Source organism: Pteropus medius, unplaced genomic scaffold, assembly GCF_902729225.1.
Source record: "Pteropus medius unplaced genomic scaffold, Ma_sr-lr_union100, whole genome shotgun sequence".
NCBI classification, from domain to species: domain Eukaryota; kingdom Metazoa; phylum Chordata; class Mammalia; order Chiroptera; family Pteropodidae; genus Pteropus; species Pteropus medius.
The window spans coordinates 11,108,228-11,127,773 of record NW_024354911.1 but is presented as its reverse complement, the minus strand read 5'-3'; the positions used below and the strand labels follow the sequence as shown (position 1 = coordinate 11,127,773).

Here is a 19,546-nt window from a genome sequence, read left to right as displayed (position 1 = left end):
GGTGAAAAGGGGAAGGGAGTAAGAAGTACAAATTGCTAGTTACAAAATAGTCATGGAGATGTACAGTACAACATAGGGAATATAGGCAATAATATTGTAATAATTATGGTGTTAGATGGGTACTAGATTTATTGGGGTGATCACTTTACAAGTTACATACATGTCTAACCGCTATGTTGTACACTTGAAACTAATATAATATGTTATGTAGACTATAATTTAAAAATAAAGTTACTTAAAAGAATGAAATTAACTGGAGAAATATCATAATCTGAAAAAGACAAACCAAAAACTCTATATTTTGAACATTCAAATATTTTATATATATTATCTGTAAAAGCTTATATTATCTACATAGTTGTCTCTTTTTAGTTAATGTGAACTCTGATACATATAAAAAATGAAAATGGAAATCAGCCCAATTGTTCTGCTTTGAGAACAGAAATTAAGTACCAATACAACATGTATGTTGAACATGAAATATATAAGATCGATAAACCTCAAAAACATTGTGCTAAGAAAGAAATCAAATTCTAAAGACCATATATTGTATGAAATATCCACAATAAGCAAATCTATAGACAGTAAGTAGATTAATGATTGCCTTGGCCTGGCGGGTGGGAATACAGAGTGACTGCAAATGGACAGGCGGTTACTTTTAGAAGTGATATAAATCTAATCTAAAATTAGATTGTGATGATGATTGAATAACACTGTTAATTTACTAAAAATCATTGACTTGTTTACTTGAGCAAATTTATGATATGTAAATTATACTTCAATAAAACTGTTACAAAAATTGTTTTTAATTATAGTCCTATCAAATAACCAATTTAAATTCTGAAAATGTCCCGTTAGTCTTCATTAATATAAAGTAAAAATGGTTCTCCAACAAGAATTCTCTCAGAATTTCTCATAAATATAGAGGGTCCAAAATATCAGTATTTATATCTCAATTCTCTTTGAATCTTTCGCTATTCAAATTAAGATAAAAGTCTAAGCTGAAACAATGAGACTTCGAAACCACCAACTCAACTCTCTTCTATGCCACTAATAAGAGTTTACAAAAGGGTCAAATTTAGGGAAAGGGTCAAATTCTAGACTAGGAGAATGCTTAGTACTAATGCCTGTATGACCACACCTATGATATATTTATTTGAAAACAATTACTCTTTGGTAAAGCATTTTATATTTTACAATACAGATCCTCTTTTTTAAATAAGGTTTTTGAGACTGTGATAAACTTCTTTGATAAACTTCCTTCCCTGAGCTTTCAAAATTAGTGGTAATGATTTCCTGAACCTCAAAAGGATTTTTAAATCTCATTTTTACATTATAGGCCACATCAGGTTGAGTTAGTCATGCTCATTAATCAGAAATCTTCTGGATTTAATGTAGCAGTCACAAAACTAATGTGAGCAGAAATAAGTTGGTAGTAATAGAAATGATTCTCACCTTTGTAGTTTTAAAATATATATACAGACATTAGTCCTTAACAGCAAAACTAGGTTACCCAACAGATATTTTGCTTTCTATAACAAACAATCACACAAAAGAAGTAAATATCTTCATATCTTAAAAGAAATTTTTTGAATTAATACAATTGTTCTGCAACTATACTATAAGCATGCATTACTACATAAAAGATGTAACAATGTAGTTAAATTTACTATTTAGTTCATAGGTAGAAGAATAGCAAGAAATAACATGATAATAGGAAGAAGCCAGAACTAGAAGTGAGGTGAACATCACCAAGAGGTCCAGGCCTTCAGGACTGAGAAGATTTGAAAATCACTAGCAATTTGCTTCAAGGTGAAGCTGCTGAATGGGCCAAATCCATTATTTACTTCACCTTTACCATACTCTTTGTTTAAAAAAATCTACCTTCTTTGTGAATACAAATGTCCTTCCTAACTTCCAGTTCCAGTTGGAACAATTGCTTTCCAAGCCTAAAGGGCAACTGACACCCTAAGATTTCTTTCCATTGACCTTCTAGATTAGGTTCACTGATTCTTAGATTTCAAAATTTTCTTTCTTGTACTCCATTTCTCTTTAGAGAAACTAATTCTCCCATATTTTTTTTCAAATAACAGGTACATTAAAGGTAAACTTGCTAAACCCATCTATTCCTAGAAATATCTCTAGAATGCCTCACGCTTGACAGTTTGTCATTTTTTCTCGAAACCATATAGATTTGCTTTGTTGTCATCCAGCATCCAGTGTGCTCGATGAAGTCTGACGCCACTCTGCTTGCCATTCCTTTGTAGATAACCCGTTCTCTCTGAGAATCTTCTTGTTTTCTTTGATAACAGAATTTCACCAAGACACAGTTCATCAGGTCTCAGTTAACCCCACCTTTTCAATCTGAAGGTTTGTGTCATTTTTAGGAGCCCCAAGACTTTTATTTTTAATTTCTCTGTTCTCTTTCTCTGAAATCCCTGGTGGATAGACATAATGGAGCACTCATGTTATCCTCTATGCCTCATAAATTTTTCTCTCTCATTTTCCTTGTTTTGAGCTTTTATCTCATAGTTTGGAATGTTCCCTTGATTTTTTTAATTCCAGCCCTTCTACTAAACAATTGTTTTCATGTAAACAAGCATATTTTAAAAATATTTAATTCCTCTTTGTTTTCTAATTCTTTTCTATAGCAGCATCCTCAGTATTTAAGAATACTATATCAATTCGAATCTCTCTGAGAAGTAAATTACAACTTTTTAAATTATCCTGTTTCCTGAATTATACTGATAGTTACATTTATTGAATCTCTCTTCAATGTGTTATTGGTTTGCTGGAAAGATTCTTGATTGCTTCTTAATATTTTTAAGTGATAATTAGATTAATTACTATCAGTTACCAAAAGGCAATTTCTCTGCCATTATACAGGTTGATTTCCTACCACAGATCTTTCCCCTGGATGGAAGAGCTGATTCTAAGTTCTGTAATTGTTGTCAGGGTATGTCCACTAACAAGTTCATTTAAAGATGAATAAATGGGGATTCCGCACACCAACTGGATATCATTCTCTATGCTAACCTAAGAAGGACTCTATTCTATAGCACAAATACTCAAAATAGACCTCTCTAGACAGAGAGTTCAACTGCTGTGTAGTAAAAAGCAGATCAACACTGTGGTTGCCAGTCTGGGAGGTGAAGGATCATGTGCTCTAGCAAGAGGTACTTTGTGGGAGAAAGAGAGAAGAGAGTATGTAAGTGGGCAGCATATAATGGATCTGGCCCACCTGTTCTGTATATAGCCCTTTAATTAACTGCCTTGTGAAGTGCCCCACACCACAATCTTGCTCTTATACTTACTGACTTGGAACCTATTCGGGACTCCTGAGAAGAGAAAGGCTACCATTTCAGCTATAGCCTTTTCCTGGATATAGAAAAGTAATTCTGGGTAGCTACTTTCCCCTTTGTATTTTATCCATTCCTTCTAGTTTCAATCCACCAGAAATTCAAATCTGTAGTCCACTGGTCCTAGCTCCACACCATTCTCATGCCTATACCTCATTCTCTGCATTTATTTTTCAATTTATTCCCTTCCTATATGTATAACTTCACTTCAGTAGCATTTGGGTAATTAAGGTAAATAAGTGCATTGCTCTATCTACCATATTAAAGCAAAAAATTACACACATATTAAACTACGAAATTTGGGGAAGTTTTTATCTTTTTCCCTTCTTTTTTTTTTTTTTTTGTATGAGAACTGAGGAAGTAAATATAAACCCCAGAAAGGTTTTGAAGATGAGATCATTTTAAGTAAAATTTACATCAGGATTTTATTTATTTATATTCTTGTTATTCTTCAATGTTCCAAAGATGTTACAATATATTTAATACAAGATAAAATTTGAAAGAGGAGAAAGTAAGAAAATTGGTATAAGTGAGAATCACTGGAGAGCACGTAGAAAAATAGAAAAGACAGAAATCAGTTTAGAACACCAAATGCGCTCTATAAGACAGAAGAAATTTAACAGTTTTCTAGTAATCAACACGAAAAAACAAAAACACTGCTACGTATATCACTATTTTTACAAGATAGAAATAAACCAGATAAAAAAAGAAATATATTTCTGATGAATTTTTATTATAAGCAATGTAGTCAATATTTTCAACAATAAATACAACAATAATTTTCAGGAAAAAAAAAGGTCAAAGGGTTAGACTAACCATGAAAATGAGCAGTTAACCATGTGCTTTGATGAGTAATAGAGATAGTCTTATTAGGAATGAGATGGTAGTTCTAAAGAAACTCTAATCTGCTCTTCCACTTAACACTTTTTGTGTTTTCACTCTAAAGAATTACATCATATTGGAATCTGTGTATCCTAGAGGCCCTGTAGACTTACTCTCTGTTACATATTAGAAGAAATGATTAATCTTCAATTGACACTTTCAGTATTGAGAAATTTATTATTTTCCAAGACAATCTATTTCACTTTTTGCCAATTCTATTTTTTAAACATTTATACCTTATATTAAATTAATATAACCTCCCATCTATTAGTCCTATATCTGGTGTCTAGAGTTGCATAAAATTTTTTATATCCCAATCATTGGTCCTGTGCCAGGTTTCTAGAGTTGAGTTGCAAAAATAAGCCTTACCGCTTGCCATGTGAATGTTTGTATGCAAATAGCATGGTACCTTTCCTCTACAGGCTATATAGTCTCAGATCTTTAAAAAAAAACTCTCTCTAAGGAAATTTATTATGTGCAGATGCTCATCTTCTTTGAGTCGGCTAATACAATGAAAGAAAATAGGAATCAAAAAAATGAGAAAAAATGACATTGGTAAATCAAAGAAAGAGAGACAAAGCACATTTTATAGCTTTTAAATATCAGATTCTTGAAAACCTAAATCCTTGGGTCTTCATTCATAAGGGGATATTTTTAGTGAATATAACATAAAATGCCCAAATATCCTTAATTTGTATAAGTAAAAGTTACTTTGAATTATTTTTTAAAGTGAATTATTAAAGGGTATGTTTTTTCTATATTTTCTGAAAAGGTTAATAGGAATAATTTAGTGCTAAATGTTTTTAAAAGAAAAGGACAAAGGAGTTATTTAAAGTCTTTTCTAAATTAGATCAACTTTTGGGTTGATGATGAATAGCTAAACTATTATTGAACTCTATTTTTTAAGATTTTATCTGTTCTTATATAGAAAGAATATTCTTTGAATCCAAAATGAGCTTCCCGCATTTGAAAAATGTTCACATAACCATGATTTTAGATTTTACTTACAATAAAATCATGGTTCTTAGCTATACTAACCCCCACAACAAATCTAAGAAATTAAATTTATTTCCATTTTTCAATCACATTTTCTAATAACACATTGTGTACAAAGGCAACAGATCAAAAAAAAAAAAAAAGAAGTAAAGAGAATGGACCATCAAAATATTTCAAAATGTACATGGGTGGCCTCATTCACCCTCTAATCTCTGCTTTTTGGTTCAGGGCAAAGCAGGGCAACCTAACTGTCAGATAGCTATGGGTATTCCACCCTTTAGCTTTGAGCACACAATCTGGGAATCATAGGATTAAAGGCCATCCTTTGGCCCTCAAGTTCTCCCTCCCTTTACCTTGTCTCTTGGTGAATCACTGAGGTTTTTAATATTCTTATTTATATCAATATCTCTGGAATATGAAATAAGAATATTATAAAATAATGCAAAAGAGCAATCAATTAAAATGCTACCAGGGAGAGAATTGGGAACTATTTAAAATGTCAAGCTGCAGAGCGAAATCTAAGTGTCTATGATTCTTTGCATTTACAACAGCAGAGATTCATTGCTCTTTTTTAACATAAAACTCTTCCTTAATAGTAATACCCAAGTAGAAACTGATAAACAGAAGTACTTAGTGAAAATAAATTGAATTATTCTATTCTTTAATAATAAATATATATATTAGTGTCTGTCCAATTTAGAGTCACCCAGTTTCACAATTTCCTAAGAACTAAAGGTAGTGTTACTCTCATACTTTCCACAAAAAGTATGCCTCAGTTCTTCTAGTAAAGAGATGTGAAGAGACTAAACAAGCTAAGAGTATTCATTCTGGAATAAAACTTGATATGTTACTAATACATTTTGAAAAAAAAAATTGGGTAAGTTTTGATTCTTACCCATTTTATTTAAGTAATAATTTTCCTTTTGACAATTCTCAGTAGTATCTATCCTATTGAAATCTAACTTACCCCCTCACTAATGATTTAGGAGATGCAAATGCTTAAATTGGTTGTTTATGTTCTACTAATATAATGCTTTAAAAGACAAAATCTTGGAGTCAGAGAAGAAAAATTTCACATTATTAAGGGTACTGTTTATTTTTCTTCTCTATTTCTTATCTTCTGCCCTAGCTATTCATTCACAATTCCCAAATCAATGAAATTACAATGGAATTGATTCCCATTAATTTTGTGGTTGTTCTAAAAGAAATTCTCCTACCATTTAAAAAAAATTAAGTGCTCTTATGGGTATAACTGAAGGAAACAGACTGTTTCACAAATGTCACTTATACATAAAAGACACAATAGCTCATGAAGCCTGGGAAAAGAATAATTATTAATTTCATAGCATTAAACTTTTCAGGGGGATTCCAATCATCTTCTCCCTGCTTTCTTCCTTGTTTTCTTCATCATGCATCATCTTCCTAATTATTCAAATTCAATTTTTTTCTGCAAAGCTTGAAGGCATTGGTGGTCATTATAATCTCTTTGCTGTGCCTATTGACATTATTGAGAAAAGGTGCAGGAGAAGATAAAATAAATTTATGTTATCTTATTTGATACGTTATCTCATTGATACCAATAATAGAACACTGAGGGAGGGAAGGAAAAGGGGAAGTATCATGATCATCCTCATTTCACACAGAGAAGAAAACTCAAAGTTTAAGAGATTGTCCAGAGCCAGAAAGTTGTAGTCAAAGCCAGGACTAGAGTTCCTGTCTTCCGAGCTCTAGCTTAGCTCTCTTCCCACATCACTATTGTCGTAGCCGCCAGCCCCCGATAGATACACAGACCACCAGAAATTAGTGAGTTATAGGAAACACACTCTTTATCCAGCCAGCTGGGTCTGCCAGGGGTACGCAGACCCCAAATCAAGCAGCCCCGAAATGCAGAGATACAGGGTTTTTAAGCCTTAAACCCCTATTCTTCATCCTGTTTGAACACACAAGTCTATTTTTCTTCTTTTTACTGTCAATCCACAGGTCGGTTGTGCCAGCAGGGGTACAGAAGCAGAAAGCTTATTATTAGGCCGGTGTATGTTTCTGTATGCCTGGGCTAAAGAGGAAAAAAGGAAGAAACAGAGGGTTAGACTTATGTATGCTTGAGTCTTAGTCATAAGGGCCCGTCTTCCTGAGCTGTCCACTCTCGTGCTGCCTTCACGTGGGAGTGATGAATCCATGATGGGATGCCGTCTACTTTAACTGCAGTGGGCGTCATCAGGTAGACAATGAAAGGTCCCTTCTATTTGGGTTCTAGTCCTTTGGAAGTGAACTTCCAGATCCACACATAGTCCCCAGACTGAAACTGATGGGGAAGTCTGTCCCCTGGGGCTGAGTGGGCAGCACGAACACCAGACCAAATCTCCTTCTGTACACTTCGAAGGGCCTGTAAAGACTTAAGTAAGACAAGGTTATGTAGTTCTGCCTTTTTCTCATCTTCTATTCTAGGTACTAAAGGTGGGGGTTTTCAAAAGAAAATTTCAAATGGGGTGAATCCATTAATATACAGAGTACACCTGGCTTGGAGAAGAGCAAAGGGAGAAGTTCTAGCCAGGTCCCACCAGTTTCTAATCCTAACTTGACTAATGTCTCTTTTAGGGTCTGATTTATTCGTTCTAGTTGGTCTGAACTTTGGGTAGGTGCAGTGAAGTTTCCGTCGCAAATTTAGGTAGCTAGCCAATTGTTGTGATACCTTTGCTACGAAGGCCGGCCCGTCATCTTACTCTAAAGTTCCGGGGAGACCAAATTGAGGGAGGATTTCTTGTAGTAGTTTCTTAGTAACTACTAAGGCAGTCTCTTTCCTGGTAGGGAAGGCCTCTACCTATCCTGAAAAGGTGTCTATAAAAACAAGTAAATATTTGTAGCCTCCGACAGTCGGAGTTACTTCAGTGAAATCTACTTCCCAGTGGTCTCCTGGATAAGTTCCTCTTTCCCCATGCCTAGGTTCTTCTATCTTCCCTTCTTTGGATTAACTTGGGCACAAGCCGGGCATCGTGAGTCAATCTTCTCTGCAGTTCTTCTCCCTTTTAACAAGTGAAAGTAGGGGGTCTAAAGCTTGGAGCATCCTAGTTCACCCTAGGTGTGTGGTCTGGTGTAGTTGGTGGAGAAGAGTCCTTCTAAGGGTCCGTGAGAGCCCAATTTTTCCATCTGGGGTCGTCCACCATCCCTGTTGGTTCCTTGTGGCTCCCTTATCTTGAAAATATATGTTCTCTTCCTCCATATAGGTCGGAGACAGAGGCAGTTCTTGGTAAGGGACAACAGTCAGTAGATGTGGTGGGGGCCCCACTGGCCTTGTGGCCGCTGTTCTTGCCTCTGCATCAGCTCGTCGGTTTCCTTCAGCCTTGGGACTATTCGCTTTTTGATGCCCTTTACAATGAACAATAGCAAGAGCCTTAGGCATCCATATGGCTTCAAGTAAGGCTAAGATTTCCCTCTTGTTCTTGATGTCCTTCCCAGCGGAAGTCAGAAGCCCTCTTTCCTTGTATATGGTTCCGTGTACATGTGCAGTGGCAAAGGCGTATCAGCCGTCAGTGTATATTGTGACTCCCTTATCCTTTCCCCATTTTAGTGCCTCAGTGAGGGCAATGAGTTTGGCCTTTTAAGAAGAAGTCCATGGAGAAGAGCTTGTGACAAGATGGTGCCAGTTAGAGTTACGACCGCTGCCCCAGCATACCTTCTTCCTTTTTGCATGAAGCTGCTCCCGTCCGTGAACAGAACTTCATTGGCCTCAGGCAGAGAGGAATCTTTGAGGTCTGGCCACGAGGAACACACAGCGTCAGTGAAATCTATGCAGTTATGAACGGGTGTCTTGGGGTCTGGGTCTGGCAACAGATTAGCTGGGTTGATGACAGTAGCTTTAGATTTTAGCCGTACGTTTGGGGTCATCCGGTGCCTCCCTGTTGTTGAACACCTTCTGGGCTATCTCGACAAGTTGGGACAGGTTCATCCCTGCAAAACCTTCTAATTTTTGTAATTTACACCAGATATCAGGGGCTGCCTGAGCAGCAAAGGCCACATTAATTGTCCCTGGTTCTCAGGGGCCTCAGGATCAATGGGGGTGTATACCTAGTACGCCTCTTGTAGTCATTCAAGAAACACTCCAGAGGATTCCTGCGGTCCCTGTATAACTTCAGTTACCTTAGAAATGTTAATTGGCTGACGAGCAGCCATCCTAATTCCCCTAATTAGAATGTGATGGTACCAATCTAATGCCGTTCTCCCTGCCTGAGAATTGTGTCCCCAGTCTGGGTGGGTGGAGGGAAATTCCTCCTCAATCTGTTCCCGTGCTTCCTCAACTTTCCTCCCTCCCGCAGCTCTCTTTGGCCCAAATGCGTCTGCGTTCTTCCGCGGTGAAGAGGTTAACTAAAAGCTGTTGGCAATCATCCCAGTGGGGCAGTGAGTCTGAAAGTCACTCTCTAAGAGTCCCATCAATGCCTGGGGTTTCTCAGAGAAAGGCAGATTTTGTGCCTTCCAGTTGTACAGGTCCCTAGTCAAGAAAGGCACATAAACCATAAAGGGCCTGTCTGTGTGATGTCCCTGGGGTGATGCTTCTTGCAAGGGGAGGGTGGCTGGGGTGGTGGTATCGGCTGGTGCCCTGCCCACAGTGGGAGCAGGAGGCCCATAGGGGTTACTTGCCTGCATCTAAAGAGATGAGGCAGTGCTATTTGGCCTCTGTTGTCCTGGATTATAGGGTGGGAGAAGGTCACTGTCCTCCAGTGGAGATTGGAAGACTGAGGGACTGAGCTGTCTTGGAGATTCAGTTGCTGTATGTTTTGGGGTGCCCACAACTAAGACTCACACCCCTAGAGAAAGGAGGGGGTTTCTGAACAAGGTTTAACCATTGATCAATGTAGGAAAACTGATCGGGATGTCCCAGGTCTCCTGTGACAATCTACCAAATATTCTTCACTAAACCCCTGTCAAAAGAACCCTCCGGAGGCCAGTTTACACCAAAAGATGGCCACTCAGCTTCACACAATGTTCTTAGTCTGCCTGGAGAAAACTTTATGCCATAGTCAGCTTCCTCTACAAACTCATCTTTGAAATGTCGCAGGAGACATGCCAAGGGTGTCTTCTGTGAACTCGGGCTTCCCCCCATCGCTTGCACGGAAAACACAAGACAGACACAGATGAGAACGATTACTGGGGTGTAGGTGGACCCAGAGAGATCCACTACCTACAACCTAGACAAGAGCAAAGTCAATACACAGAACCCGATGACAGGGCACAGGAGGCGGCGTCCCGCAGCCTGGCCACGGTCCGGGAGATATGATTGCATCCAGTCTCTCCACGGATCCCCGATGACTGATCAACAGAAAGGTACCTTTTTATCCAGACTCCAAGGCCTCAGAGATTCCCGGCAGGATCAGGAACAAAGAGTGTGTCCTAGAGGTTGCATCCTTGACGATTACGTTGACCCTGTCACGGCATCCAAGGGCCCTGGAATATCTCAGGGTGACCACCCCTTTGAGTCCCTAACAGGGACAGCAACCACTTCGGAGGCCTGTCCAGTCTTAGATCTCAGGGCCGCTCCCTGCAATCTCACTGGGGCCTCCAAATGTTGTAGCCGCCAGCCCCTGATAGACACACAGACCACCAGAAATTAGTGAGTTATAGGAAACACACTCTTTATTCAGCCAAGGGTACACAGACCCCAAATCAAGCAGCCCCGAAATGTAGAGGTACAGGGTTTTTAAGCCTTAAACCCCTATTCTTCATCCTGTTTGAACACACAAGTCTATTTTTCTTCTTTTTACTAACTGTCAGCCCACAGGTCGGTTGTGCCAGCAGGGGTACAGAAGCAGAAAGCTTATAGAGCGTTATGTTCCCGTGAGTGATAGCCAAGCAGTAAGTTTTCAGCCAGCACACTATGCGTCTTCCCTATACTTTTCCAAGATGGCTATTATCCATTACTAAGTTTCTTAACTTTCGTCTCTTCACAAAGGAAAGGAAAAATCTGATTTGGATCAAAGTATGCAGAACATGAGATAGTTCATTATGACTGAAGGCACATACTTACTGTAAATTTCCAGAATCAGCTACATTAGGACAATTTCTATACACAAAGAAACCAGTCTACTTTCCCTGTTATTACTTAAATTTGTGCCAACTCTTTTTTCCTTTCTGCTCAGATATTATTTAAAATACTGAAATTCATGATATTTCAATAGCAATGTTTCTGTTCTTCACCCAAAACTGGTTATTTCTAACACACTTCCACCCAGTATCACTTATCTTATAATTTATCTCATGATTGTGAATATAGACTATAAACTAAACTTGAATATAAACTTTTCCTCCGTGTTCCACCTAAAGCAACTACCACATTTGTGAAGTATGCTTCACCTATGTAACATTATTCAATAACATCAAAGAGAAACAATGATTTATGTGTTCATGCATATCTTAATTTTGGTGCATTTCAAGTGTTTATGGTAAACTTGACATTTCCCGTGGGTTTAAAAAAAAAAAAAATGAGCAACTTTACCTATTAAATGCTTGAAAATTTAATCTGCAGCATATTCACATGCTGCCAAAGCTGGCATTACCAATAAGCATACATCAAATCTTTCTCTTTTTCATTGTAATTCACAGCTTGGTTGTCCAGAGAAATGGGACTTGCACATTATTATTCAGCACAATCTCAACTTTATCCTTTAGCAATGACCTTATGATAAGAAATTAAGCCCTTTGAAATAGCATTTGTAATTAATCCATTTCTATAAGATTAACACGTCAAATATCACAAGAATACATATAATAGTTTTCTGAAGCTTAAAAAACCCTGGTCATATTTCACTTAAAACCAAATATAATCAGCAGAATGTAAATTGCTAGGTAGCCCCTATGTTTTATGTTCATTCATTTATTCATTCATTTAACAAATATTTATTAATATGTCAATGTTCTAGGCATCGCACTATTAGAGTAAAGAAACAGAGAAATAAGACCAAGTCTCAGTTCTAAAAACATTCACAATCTATAGGGTAAAAAGATCTTGTTTAAAAAAAGATAGTTATTCCAATAGGCTATAAGAGATATGAATAGAGTTAGAAGTCTTGGCAGCATAGTCTGGAATAACATTCCTACACAAAAACAAAGACTCCAAGTAGAAAAAGTAATGTGTTACACAGAGGCATATTATACTCATGTTCTGAGTATAACAGGCAATTCAGGTGAAACACATGACAAACTCCACCTCTCTTTCTTCTTAAGTAATGGCAAAGGTAAGACTATACAATAGAGTGGCAGAAAATGAAGTTAGAAAAACAGACCTGGCTCAGATTTTGTATGGTCTTGTACACTATGCTAAGGAGTTTTGAGAGGATTTGAGCTTTATCCAGATGCTGGGAAGCCACTTGAAGTTCCTAGCAGGGAAACCACATGATAAGACACGTACTTTAGGGGAAAAAAAAGTATTGTGACTGGTGTGGAGAATGGATTGTGTGAGAAAAAAACTGGAGACAGAGAAGACTGTTGAATTAGGCCCAGCAAAGGCCTGAATAAAAATAGGGACTGTTGCTAAGGCATTGAGGGAGGAGAGGTAGGAATACATTTAAAATATATTTAATTCAGGACTTCGAAGTAAATTAACTGTTAGTTAGTAATTAGGCATAGATGGTGAAGGAGAGTGTAATACCAAATTTTCTGACTTAAATGGCTGAGTGAATTAACAATCTCTGAGATGAGGATGTCATAACCAAGATTGGAAAAGAAGTGTATTTTGAGGGAAGAAAGAATGTAGTGACGTTAATTGAGAAAATGTCCGAGTATTCATGAGGGAATTGTAAGCTCAGGAGAAAGAAGTGAAGGGCTGGGAGGGTAAAGAGAGTTCAGGTTAGGAATGCAAATTGTAGAGCCCTTGGAAAATAGATGGTACTTGCAGTAATGTTGCTAAATAAAATTGCCTAGGAAGAGCATGTAAAGTATAAAGTATTGAATAATCTTCTTTAGTTCCTCTTAAAATACTATCTCTTTGATGTGAAACATGTATAAACAGGAAAGTGTTCAATATTTAATATACTCACTCTTCTAAAGCAATAGCAAAATTAAATAGGAATATATATATATATGCAGCATTAAAAATTAAGTAGAAATATATATATATATGCTGCCAGCATTAGCCACTTCACTATTTAATTTATTTATTGCTGCAGTAGGAAGTGGGGAATAGGTGAGCAAAAGAAGAAGAATATTAATAATGATCTAAATAAGTAACCTAAAGTTCTTGGACACAGATGAAAATAAGATAATTCAGGAAAAGATAGTAAAATATAGTGTTAATAATATCTCTGATTGTTTTAAGAAGTTATATAGTTGGATAATAATGATAATAATGGGTTATGTTTATCTAATGTTACTAAGAGTACTATCAGGCATTCCGCTAAACACTTTATATGTATTAGTTTGCTTAATCTTCATTAGATGCTATTATAATTCCCAATTACATCATACAATATATATATAAATGAAAGAACTGAGATTTGAATACTGGGCTCTCTAACTCCAAGGTACTTTCTCTTAATCACTGCACTATACTTCCTGGCGCTGTTCATATTAAATACTTCTTAATTGTTAGGTTCTGTTTTCCTCATTGAGTATAAGAAGCTTGTCTACTATCACCACTTCTATTCAACATTGTACTAAAACTTCCAGCCGAGGAAATTAGATAACTAAAAAATAAAATAAAATAAAAGGCATTCAGGTGGAAAGGAAGAAATAAAACTGTCTTTATTCAAAAAACAACATAATCTTGTGTAGAGAAAATCCTAATAAATCCACTAAAAAATAAACAAAGAAAACCCTGCTAGAACTAATAAATGAGTTCAGCAAGATCACAGGATACAAGAGAAACATACAAATATTAATTGTATTTCTATACATTAGCAATGAACAGTCTGAAAATGAAGCTAAGAAAATAAGTACATTCTTAATAATGTCAAATAGAACAAAATGCTTAGTAAATTTAACCAGAGAAGTATAAGATTTACATGCCCAAAACTATAAAACAAAACTGAAATAAATTTAAGAAAGTCTAAACAAATTAAAAATCAGCCCATGTTCATGTCTCAGAAGTATATTGTTAAAATTGCAATACTCCTCAATCTGATCTACAGATTTATGCAATCCCTATCAAAATGCTGGATAATATGAAGAAATTGACAAGCTGTTCAAAAATTTATTTGGAAATACAAAGAATCCAATATAAACAATCCTAAAAAAAGAAGAAGAAAGTTGTAGGAGTCACATTGTCTGATTCCAAAACTTACTACAAAACTAGAGTAGCCAAGAAAGTGTAGTACTGGCATAAGGACAAACATATAGGTCAATGAAACAAAATTGAGAGCTCCCCAAGAAAACAACCGTACTTTACAGTCAATTGATTTTTAACAAAGATGCCAAGAAAATTCAATGGGAAGAAGATAGTCTTTACAACACATAATACCGAAACAATTGGACATACACATGTAAAACAATAAATAAATACATTGTTTGGACCCTTAACTCACACCACATACAAAAAGTTAACTAAAAATGAATTGCAGACCTAAATGTCAGAGCTAAAACACTTAGAAGAAAATTTTAGAGTAAAACTTTATAATCTTGGGTTAGACAATGGTTTCTTAGATATTCCAGTGAGCAAAAGAAAAACAGACAAATTAAACATCAAAATTAAAAACTTTTATACTTTGAATGATACCATTAAGGAAGTAAAAAGATGACCCATAGAATGGGATAAAATCTTTGCAAGTCAAATATCCAACAAAAGTTTTATTCCAGAATATATGAAGAATTCTCACAAGTCAATAAGAAAAAGAAAAATAACCCTCTAAAATGGGCAAAAGAGTTAAATAACATTTTTCCAAAGAAGATATACGAAAGGCCAATAAGTATGTAAAGATTTTAAGGTCATTCATCATTAGGGAAATGCAAATCAAACCCAAAATGAGATACCACTTCACATACAATAGTATGGTTATAAAAAAATAAAATAAAATAAAAAATAAAAAACTATAACAAGTATTAATGAGGAGAAGGAGAAACTGGCACACTTGTACATTACTGGTAGAAATGTTAAATGATACAGCCACGTTGAAAAAGAGTGTGATAGTTCCTCAAAATATTAAACATAGAATTACCATATGATACAAGTCCACTCTTTGGTATTTACCCAGAAGAAATAAAACCAACATGTCCACACAAAGACTTGTACAGAGATGTTCACAGCAGCATTATTCACAATAGGCAAGAAGCAGAAACAACTAAAATGTCCATCAACTAATGAATGAATAAACAAAATGTGGTACATTCATCCTACAGAATATTATTCACTCAAAAAAAAAAAAAAGAATGGAGTACTGATTCATACTACAACATGAATAAATATTTAAAAAATAATTCTCACTGAAAGAAGCCGAACACAAAAGGCCATATATTGTATCATTCCATTTACATTAAATGTTCAGAATAGGCAAGCCTATAGAGACAAAAAGTAGATCAGTGGTTGTCAGGCACTGTGGGAGAGGAGAATGAAGAATGACTGCTAATGAGTATGGTTTCTTTTTTTTTAGGGTGGAATTTAATTTTTATTTACAGGACACTGCAAGATATGAAATTCCACATAGAAATAAGAAACCCATTGATAGGAACTGTTCAAGTATAATTTCATTGTAAAAAGTGCTATAATAACAAACTATATTTAAAAAGAGTTCTTAGTAGAGAAATAGTAAGACAAACTTATATCAAACCTAGTACACAACAAACAACTTTATACTTCAGCTGTATAACCTAAAAATTAAAGGTCCAAGGAGTGCCATCCTGATCTTAGAATGTATAGCCTTCAGAGGTAGTTTCTGGCACATCTTGATCTTCTTTTACAGAGAAATATTTCTCACTCAAGTTTAATGAAGTTTTACACATAGACTTATTTTCATGGTTTTATAGAGCTTCAATTTTGTTCAAACCTCCACATTCTTCAAATATTATACTAAATTTCTCAGTTTCACCTCGTTTCTCAGCAGCCTAAAAGATATTTGAAATAACATACAGAATAACCAGAATAATTTTGGTAGCTTTTAAAGTTAATGGGTTCATTAATGGTTCTATTATGCCACAATGAATGAGGAATATGATCTGTTCAACTGTCCCATCACATGTGTACTTGGTCACAGCCCATATGACTTCTTTTTGTGTCTTAAAGTCTACCTGAGAGAAAATACCAATGAGGACTAGGACTAATCCATAATTTACAAGTTGCTGTATCTGGTCCTGGCAGCCAGCTGGGATGTTTGATATTATTCATGTAGCTTACATCTGAATATTAGTTTTGGAATTCATTAGGATGCTGGGAAAGACTGCAAGTGCCCCTGCATCTATTACAATCTGCATCTGTTCATCTATTTCAGTGACAATATTTCCTATGGTTCTTAGTGTAGGAGTCACAATTGGCAATTCAGTAGCTCCTAGGAGCTTCACAAATTGGGGCACAACTTCTATTTTCATGACCATTTCCATCTCTTCATTTAGACCATCAGTCGGTAGGAAATGGTCCAGCAGCTCTCTGCTACTTCCGGTTAATCATGATGCAGGAGACAAACTAAAGTAGGAAGAATTTGCTCATCAGCACCAAATAGGAGTGCAGGATTCTTGTTGAGACAAAGGTTTGAAAGTGTCCAGGTAACATTACATAAGTAACCACATGCTAAAGATGACATATTAGGAACCACAAGAAGAGCCAACAGTGAGTCAGCTGCACCATACTTGATAGCCAACTCAGAAAATTAACCCATCACCTGCAGTGTTTCCTAGAGCCCATATGGCTTGTTCACTGATGTGAGCATGGGGCCATGCCAATAGGGAAATGGATGCTGGGATAGCACCCCCATCTACTACAGCCTTGGTCTGTTCTGATGTTCTGGAAGTCGTCATGTTAGTGAAGGCCCAAGCAGATTCAAACTGAATGGTACTACAATCAGTTCTGCCCAAGAAGGACACAAATTTTGGAATCAAACTAGCCCAGATTATGTTGTCCATGGGTGGCTGATTTTCCCTAGAAAGCAGTTTTCTTGTAGCTTGAGTAGCTTGGAGCTGGCTTTCCAAAGTCACTCTCCTCTTCTGCAAATAATTCCTTCACATCACTGCCAAACTGTCTTATCTCTATAGCTCATTCTTTTCAACTTTCTTGGCAAATTTGTCTTTTTCTTTTGTACTATTACATGTTGAAGTTTCTTAAGGCTCAGTCCTGTGTATACAAACTCTACAGTAGTCAAAGAGGAGACAAAAATAAATAAAATGTGTCAAGGGAAAGGGTTTCACACTAGAAAGCTCATGATTCATTTAGACTGTGACTACAACCCTGTTTCAGGGAGTTTTTACCATGCTGGAATGGGAACCCAAAGTTGTCAAAGTTTCAAAGTTTCAGAGAAGTTGGAAATTCAAATATTTATGTGAAATATTCTTATTTTTACATGTTAGTTCAATTTTTATTTTTAATGTTATCTTAGACTGACAGACTATGATAGGCCTATGAACTATCTACAATGTCTGCCCCAAATTCTCTCCACTTCTACAATTTCAATTGCCAACTCAATGCCAATATTTACTAAATTTGTATCTATATCCTAGATTTCTCCTCTAATTCATATATCCAGTCTCATAATCAACATTTCCATTTGGAGACCACAATGCACCTTGAACTCAACATGTCTATAGATCTCATGATTTCTCTCCTCAAAACTATTCCTTTTCCAGATTTCATAAGCTCAGTGAGTAGCACTATCATTTATTTCCTTGTCAAAACCAGAAATCTAGAAGTCTCTGTTAATAACTCCCTATCTCAACCTTCATATCCAAACTCTATGGTCTTATCTTCTAAGCATCTTGGTCTTCCCCTATTGGTCTTAATTCCTAAGCATATCTCAAATCTGCCCTCTCCTTTCAGCTGCTCTTTTAATTCCAGCTACTACCATTTCTAACCATCACAACACAATCTATTAGCTGATCTCTTTACATTCACTCAGCTTGAATTCAATTCGATCATTTATCAACACTGCATACAGCGTGATCTTTCCAAAACACAAAACCGATCACATGCCCATGCTTCCCCTCTTCCTCCAGCCACTTCAATAGCGTTCCATGTTTCCAAAATGTATAACACAGACTACAAGGCCCCATGCTTTGAAGTTTCTACACATCTCTTCTCCTGCATCTTCTCACAGTTACCCTCTCTGTCTATATTCCAGTCACACTCACACTGACCTTTTCAGCCCTTTAAATGTACCATATTCTCTTCCACAATGAACTATCTTAGACTAGCCAGCAACCAGCCAGCTGGCAGTTGACTGCAAATGCATGAGGGAGTCCAGCCAAGATCACCCAAGTCTGGCCTAGATTAGTCAGATCAGGAAGTCTATTCCAGCAGGCTGGTTGCTGGCTAGTCTAAGATAGTTTATCTCTGTTCACTTAGTCTCTCAGGCTCTAGCAGCCTAGCCAAGCATATTCATATGGCAGTTTCCCAAGAGCAATACAGGAAATGCTCAAGACCTCTAGAAGAGCAATAGTACAATTGTATATCACTTCTGCTTCATTCTACTGGCTACAAAAAGTCACAAAGCCAGTCCAGATTCAAGGATAGAGAGACTCCATCACTTGATGGAGGGAGCTACCAAATCAAAAGTGTGTGGTTACAGGGAATTGTGGCTCTTTTTTGCCATCTATCATACCATTTATTGGATAGCCAGTAACTTACGGCATGATATGGTATGCAGAAGTGAGCTAGGACAATAAGATTCTTACTTTTATGAACCTAAATGCAAAAACACAAGGAGACTGAACAATGAAGCCTGAGAGCTGAAGCTGAAAAGAGTCAAGGAGGATGATTACAACAGGTCCCATACCAAACAAAATTATAACGGGGCTAAAGCTCTAAGTAAGCAGAGGAAGTTAATAGAGAAAAAAATGGCTCAGATACCTTTCTTGTGATGCAGAATGATATAGAGATGCCATGAGAGAAATGCTGAGAAAGAACCTGAGACAGATGGAGAAAGAAGCTGGAAACTAGAGTTGTTTTACTTCCGCTCAATCATCTAGTCTCAGTTTCAATTCATACATAGCCCTGCAATAGGCACCAGTTTTATTCAGGCTGAGTTCTTTGCAACCGAAAGTCTAACCAGATCTGTTTATGAGAAATGTATGTGCAATCTTTTCCTTTTCTTTTTTCTTTCTTTATAAAAAGAACTATGCTACCCACTCACCTACGATTCCAAAATTTTTTTTCTTTGAATGCATGAATGAAATTTATGACTGAAAACAAC

At 36.4% G+C, this 19,546-nt stretch overlaps 1 pseudogene; it reads right to left on the bottom strand.

Moving 5' to 3' along the window:
- Positions 1–16,058: 16,058 nt before the first annotated feature.
- Positions 16,059–19,546, bottom strand: part of LOC120597840 (importin subunit alpha-1-like) — a 148,330-nt pseudogene continuing 144,842 nt past the window's right edge.